Here is a 6,000-nt window from a genome sequence, read left to right as displayed (position 1 = left end):
AGGTAAGCCAGTTCCCTGCAGTCATGTTTTATTGCCCCAGGACAGTGATCCATGGCGTCATTCTTCCTACTAACACTTCACTTCTGATTCACATGCCTTACTGCTGCCACTCTACCAATGTGCCGTGTCCTCTACTGCTTTGCTTTGGCAATGCCTCCCTTAAAGAAAGAGCATCTGTATAGTTACAAACAAGTAATCTAATCTTTTCTGTGTGCACTTACAGGTCTCGCTGTCCTTTCTCGCCATGGGGCAGAATAAAAATCCTGCACATTTCCTCATTCTGAGGACCTTCAGACACCAGGCAAGCATAAGAGATGCTCAGCCTCTAATTTGGGGTAAGGAAACATTACAATTTCAAACAACAATATTAGTCTTTTGTTTTCTGTAGCTTCTAACTGGGATTTTCAAAGCAGACACCCACATTTTAGAGTCTCCTTTGAAAATCCCAACCCCTATCATGTGAGCATTCATGATTAAAAGGTAAAGCCTCACCACTATTGAAATAAAGTTGATTTTGGGGATATTTAGAGATGGTTGAGGTACTTCTCAATTAAACGTGGAGGTTGTTTTTTTCTCTCTGGAAAATGCCATGTTATTGAAATTGAAATGTTATATGGAAATACTTGGTTTGAAGACAAATTCTGTTGGGAAGGCTCTTCTGGTCTAGGGGGGAATTTTGCAAGGGAGGAGGAGGGAGAGAGAGATAGCTTGATGACCAAAGGAGGCGCTGACCTGGGATGTAGCAGACTAAGGTCCAAGGCTTTGCTGTGCCCAATTCAGAGCAGGGGTCTTGAGCCTATGTCTTCTGTGTCCGAGATAAGGGCCCTGCAGCAGTCAGCGATGCATTTGGTTACTTGAGACTAGGAGGCAAGCTCCACATGCAGAAGCCTGTTGGGGCTGTCTCTGGAGTGCATGGTCTTCTGAGAGAAGGCATACTTCAGGGTTTAGAACATGCTTCTGACAGATGTACGTATGGGGCAGGAGAGCGTGTGTGCGTGTGCACGTGTGTTTGCATGTGTCCTAGCCAACACACATGGTTTTCACAGTGGAGAGAAAGCTTCAGAAGTCCTTCTGCTGTAATTGAGCTGCATTGTGATCAGAGGAGCCAAGTACATGGGGGCCCCTGCTCCCCCCTTTGGGAAGAGGGCTGACACCTGAAATGTGTAAAACTTTCCACACGTCCATCATCTTAGACACCCCCTCCCAGCAAAAATAAAAGTCGGTGCCTATGACTGATTCTCTCTGGTTCACACATCTGCAATAGTGCAATTGGTTTAGTTGATGGTGGCTGGAATCACATTTGTATGTCATTTTGGCTTCGCTAGTGATATTTTTGGTAACTGTTCCTGTGGCCAGATGTTCCAGGAGAAAATAAACCCTGCCTTGCCATGATTCCATAATTGCACAAACATGATTGTATTTTCTTCTTTGGGATCCTACCGCATGATTTTCTTATGGCCTGAACTTTATGGATTTCTCACATTTGGAATATTATCCTTCCTGACACAACCGCAGATGCTACTCTTTATGACAATGTTGTCTGTGTGTATGAAGCAAATGCTTCTGTTTTTGAGTCCATTCAGTTTTTGGGTGCCCAACAGGGAAGAAGTGCTTGAGTACCTTTTGATCTAAATAGAGCAGTCTTACAGGTGTTTCATCAAGCACCCAAAACCACCCTGCATAAATGCATCTTGGCCATACGCCGTGTGTATGGATTGAAAGGTGCAAACAAAACGAATGGCATCTAAATGGAATAATGATCTCAACACTACCCTGAAGCTTTACGTTCCCCATGTTCCCCACATTAGTTATACAGGGTAATTAGTATCATAATCTATTTAATGTTCCTGACTTCTTATCTTGGCAAGGTGCTCACCTAACCTTGTGTTACCAGAAAGGGCAGAAGAGATTAAATTATGGCTGGAACCTCGCATTATGCTTTCATTATCCAACTTGCCTTGTTTTTAAGTTCTTTTTTGAATACCCAGTGGCAGAGCAATGGTGACAGATGTTGTCCCTTGTGTAGAATGTGTCCTTTTTATGCCTTTTTTTTTTCAAACTACAGAGGAGGTGAGAAGTGAAGTTAGTTCTCAGATTTTACTCCCAGTCATTTTTATATAAAGGCATTTTAAACGTCAAAGTTTTCTCTCTCCTTTTCTTTCCTCTCTCTTAACTATAAAGAAAGCAGGAAAGGTGAGGGCCAGGGAAATTTTGAAATGGTTTTCCCCTTGTTATATAATGAAGCTTAAAAAAAAAAGCTGTGAATATCAGTAAATCATGTCTTTCAGTCTGGAGCCAAATTAAATTAACCTGGGTTCTGTTTCTTCCATTTTAAGATGCTGATGGTGACTTACCACAGTCTGAGGTGTTCATCATTTCGGGGAGGCTTGCACTTTTGAGACCTGCTGGATGCACACTTTTTGAATTGCTGTAACCATTTTGAATAGGGGTGGAAGAGATTCTGCACCTGGCCTGTTCCATGGGCTGGCAGTATTTTTCACTGGGACATAGCAGATCTGGGTTCAGACCCCGCGGGGTGGGTGAGGACAGCCTGGAGTGTAGATCTCCCATTCCCTAGGCCACTATGCCACTCCTGGGCTAGCGGCAGGAAATGCTTCCCTCCCCTCCCCATCATCCTCAGCTATGGTATTTCAGGGACTTGCATGGGACTGAGTGTCTTCCTGAGCAAAGCAGGATCACAGAGCACATGTGGATCCTTCCCAAGCATGAATGGAAGGAAGACTTGCATGGCTAACCTTAGCTGCATACGTTCCAACTGCCTGCCTAAAAAGATTGGGTGAGGAGAGGGTGTTAAATTTGTGCCCCTTAAAAAGAGTTGGTGACATGGTGACTCATTCATCATGAGCATCCATAGTTGCTTATACTAAAGCCCAGCTCATGGACTGGTATGATTAGGCAAAAAGCTCGTCTTTCATTTTAAGTTTCTAGGGACTTGTAATTGTGGAGCAATGCACAGACAACAGATAGCTACATTTGTAATCCTCTTGTAAAGCCAGCATGTTTAATACTGAAATGCTGCAAATGTTAATAGCATTTCTTAATTATCTCCATAACGGAGTTTACATTTTTATCCCAAGAATGACTTGGAAAAAAAGATCTCATCATACTGGCTTCAGAGCAGACACTGTTTAGATAATGAAAATAATTGCACTTTATACCAAGTTCTGATGGACACAGACATCATTCCAACCTTACTTTTCACTATGGTACATGGTAGGAAAAAATCCACTGACTTATCTAGAAGTGAGGTGAAGAAGAATTAGTTCAAGTATTCATTTCCTTCAAGCCAGAGTTGATTCGTGCAACCTTGAGATCAAAATCAGAAAAAGTCAAAAATTGCTTAAGGAGGAAAAAATTCTAGATACATGTGGCATAATGGAAATTCCATTGCCCTAATTGTATTACTTTTAAAAATTTCATAACACCACTGTAAATACAGTCTCAATGCTTTGGGAGTCCTCACTGATCTTTGTAAACAAATAGCTCAGCAACAGCATACATTATAATCTAATTAAACTCCCAAGAAAATTTCCACCAGGCAAGTATCTAGGCCAAAGAGTTTGAGGTTTAAGCTACACACTCTGGGCACATCCAGACAAGCTGAAATGTATATTTACCTGGGGACAAGTAGCAGCAGCACACCTTGTGCCACTGCTATTTGTCCCCAGGGAACACCTGTGCCACGTGCACTCTGGCATGCAGCAGGTGACTCTGGGTGGGCTAGGGGAGGCTGGGACCACTGACTGCTGGTCCCAGAAGCTTTACCTGGGGTCTGGGGGGGCTCTAAGAGCTGCAGCCAGAAGCCTGGCCGGCAGCTGGAGCATGGCTCTAGCTGGCCAGGCTCCAGCATTGGGTGGTGCACACCACTGTCACATCCACCATCTTGCTTTTTTTTGGCATGGGTTTTTTTGACCCCAGGATCTCCCAGGGTAAAAAAACCCTCCATGCTTCCAAGTAGCAGCACAAGGAATGCCTGCATGTGCAGTGTGTGGCACCAGAGATGGGACTGCAGCACCACATACCACATGTCCGCACTCATCTGGACGCGCCCTCTGATAACAACAGAGTAAGAATCAAAGGTTGGGCTTGAGCTGCTTTGCTTGATAGTAAAACAAGAATCAGGCCCATCACTATTCAAATGCTGGAACATGCCAATCAACCTATCCCAGCTGTCTTGATGATCTTCTCTATGGATACAGGTTTCCCTTGCTTTATGCCGTACCCTCGTTGGTGGGTCCTTGAAGTTGAGGATGACATTCGCTAGGCTTGATGGGTCCTCAGGTGACCGAGGAGCCCAATTCTGGATGCACATGTTCTTCAGCAATGGGGGCATGTTGTTGTGTTGGGGAGTGGGATTTGCAGCCCTGGGTTGGTCTCCTTCTCATTCCTCTGCTGCCACCGTTCTGCCCCGGTATTGAGTTGTTGGGCCGCAAAGTGGCACATGCCTTGGTGGACCAGGTGGTGCCGTGCTGAATGGTCAGCAGCTTGCTTCTCCCAGCTGTTGGTGTTGATGCCTCCATGCTTGAGGGTGACCATGAGCATGTCTTTGTACCATTTTCTTTGGCTGCCCTTTGAGTGTTGGCCAGTGGAGAGCTGGGAGAAGAGAATCTGGCGAGGGCGGCAGTTCTCCGACAGCTGGATGCAGTGGCCTGTCCAACGGAGTTGATTTCTCAAGAGCAAAGCTTTGATACTGGTGGACACAGCTTCACGGAAGACGCTTGCGCTGGTCCAGTGATTCTCCCATTTGATCCCCAGGATTCGACACAAATACCGCTGGTGAAAGCTCTCGCGGGTTTTAATGCAATGTCTGTAGATGGTCCAGGCTTCACTGCAGTAGAGGAGGGCGGTCAGCATGACAGCCTTATAAATCAGGACCTTTGTTGATTTCCGAAGATCTCTATTTTCTAAGACACATTGTCACAGCTTGAAGAAGGCGGCACTGGTGCAGTTGACCCGGTGCTGGACTTCTGCATTGACGGTAGTCCATTGAAAGAGGTGGCTGCTGAGATATGGAAAGTGCTCCATGTACTCCAGAGCCTCCCCGCCTACTGTCCTGTGTCAGAGGGGGTTTTATCCAATGGAGTGGGGTCCATAGTTTGTTTTGGTAGCCTAGAAGAAGTTATGCATGTCGTGCTGGTCAGCGTAGCCCTGGATCAGGTGTGCCTTCTCCACCCACCAGTTGTTCTTCATATTGCAGATGCATTGCTGGACCTTAGCCTTCAGCTGGTGGTACACTGCCATCTTTTGCTGAGTTCGTGGATGGCTTTGCCAGGTGATGAAAGCTGCACACTTCTGCTTGAGGAGATCACAAATCTGACTCTCACGGGTGTCAAACCCGTCCTGGTTTGGTCGTAATGTGAACCCAGTAGTCTGGGCGCAGGTGCCTGGGACGGCGGACTTGAGTTGCTTCCAGTGTGCTGGTTGGAGATGTCATCAGCGGTAGGGGCTTGCTCCAGTGCACTATACCACTTTATGCTGTACCTGGAAAACAGCTCATAACTTGAATTCGCATAAAGGGAATCCACTTTACAATGCAACAAATAAGGATATGCTCCAAGACCTTGACTGTATTGATCCCCAGACCTATTCCTACCACTTTTACAAGACAGTTTTGGTACTCACCAACAGCAGCACAGGGCACTATCATAATGGGGATGGCAACTACAGAAACACGTGTTGCTGACAACGAGGGAGGAGCACAAATACACACAGGAGACTGTATTTGGTGTGCATCACTCCCACAATGCATCGCACAATGCAGCTGACGGCAAGCTTCCACCACACCGATCTCGTAAGAGTGAATTTACCTTGCATATAATGAATTTTCAGTATTAAAAGGGTCATCGCATAAGAGCGAATTTGCACATACAGAACCCACATAAAATGAGGGAAACCTGTATAGACACAAAAATGGTAAAGTTCTGAGAAAAGGACAAAATGGCAAGGAGACTTGGCAATGTTGGGTGTAGCATCTCTTAA

General features: G+C 45.5%; 1 long non-coding RNA gene across 1 annotated transcript in view; it reads left to right on the top strand.

Annotated features, from left to right (window-relative positions):
- Positions 1-227: 227 nt before the first annotated feature.
- The window catches only part of LOC109324558, a 94,163-nt gene continuing 88,390 nt past the window's right edge, over positions 228-6,000 (top strand). The window contains exon 1 of the long non-coding RNA XR_002104957.1: positions 228-335. This is a non-coding gene — a long non-coding RNA (uncharacterized LOC109324558). The remainder of the gene's footprint in view (positions 336-6,000) is intronic.

The sequence above is a fragment of the Crocodylus porosus genome, unplaced genomic scaffold, assembly GCF_001723895.1.
Source record: "Crocodylus porosus isolate Cpor-Errol unplaced genomic scaffold, CroPor_comp1, whole genome shotgun sequence".
Classification (NCBI taxonomy): Eukaryota; Metazoa; Chordata; order Crocodylia; family Crocodylidae; genus Crocodylus; species Crocodylus porosus.
Note: the sequence above shows the minus strand (reverse complement) of the source record. Positions and strands in the feature narration are given on the sequence as shown.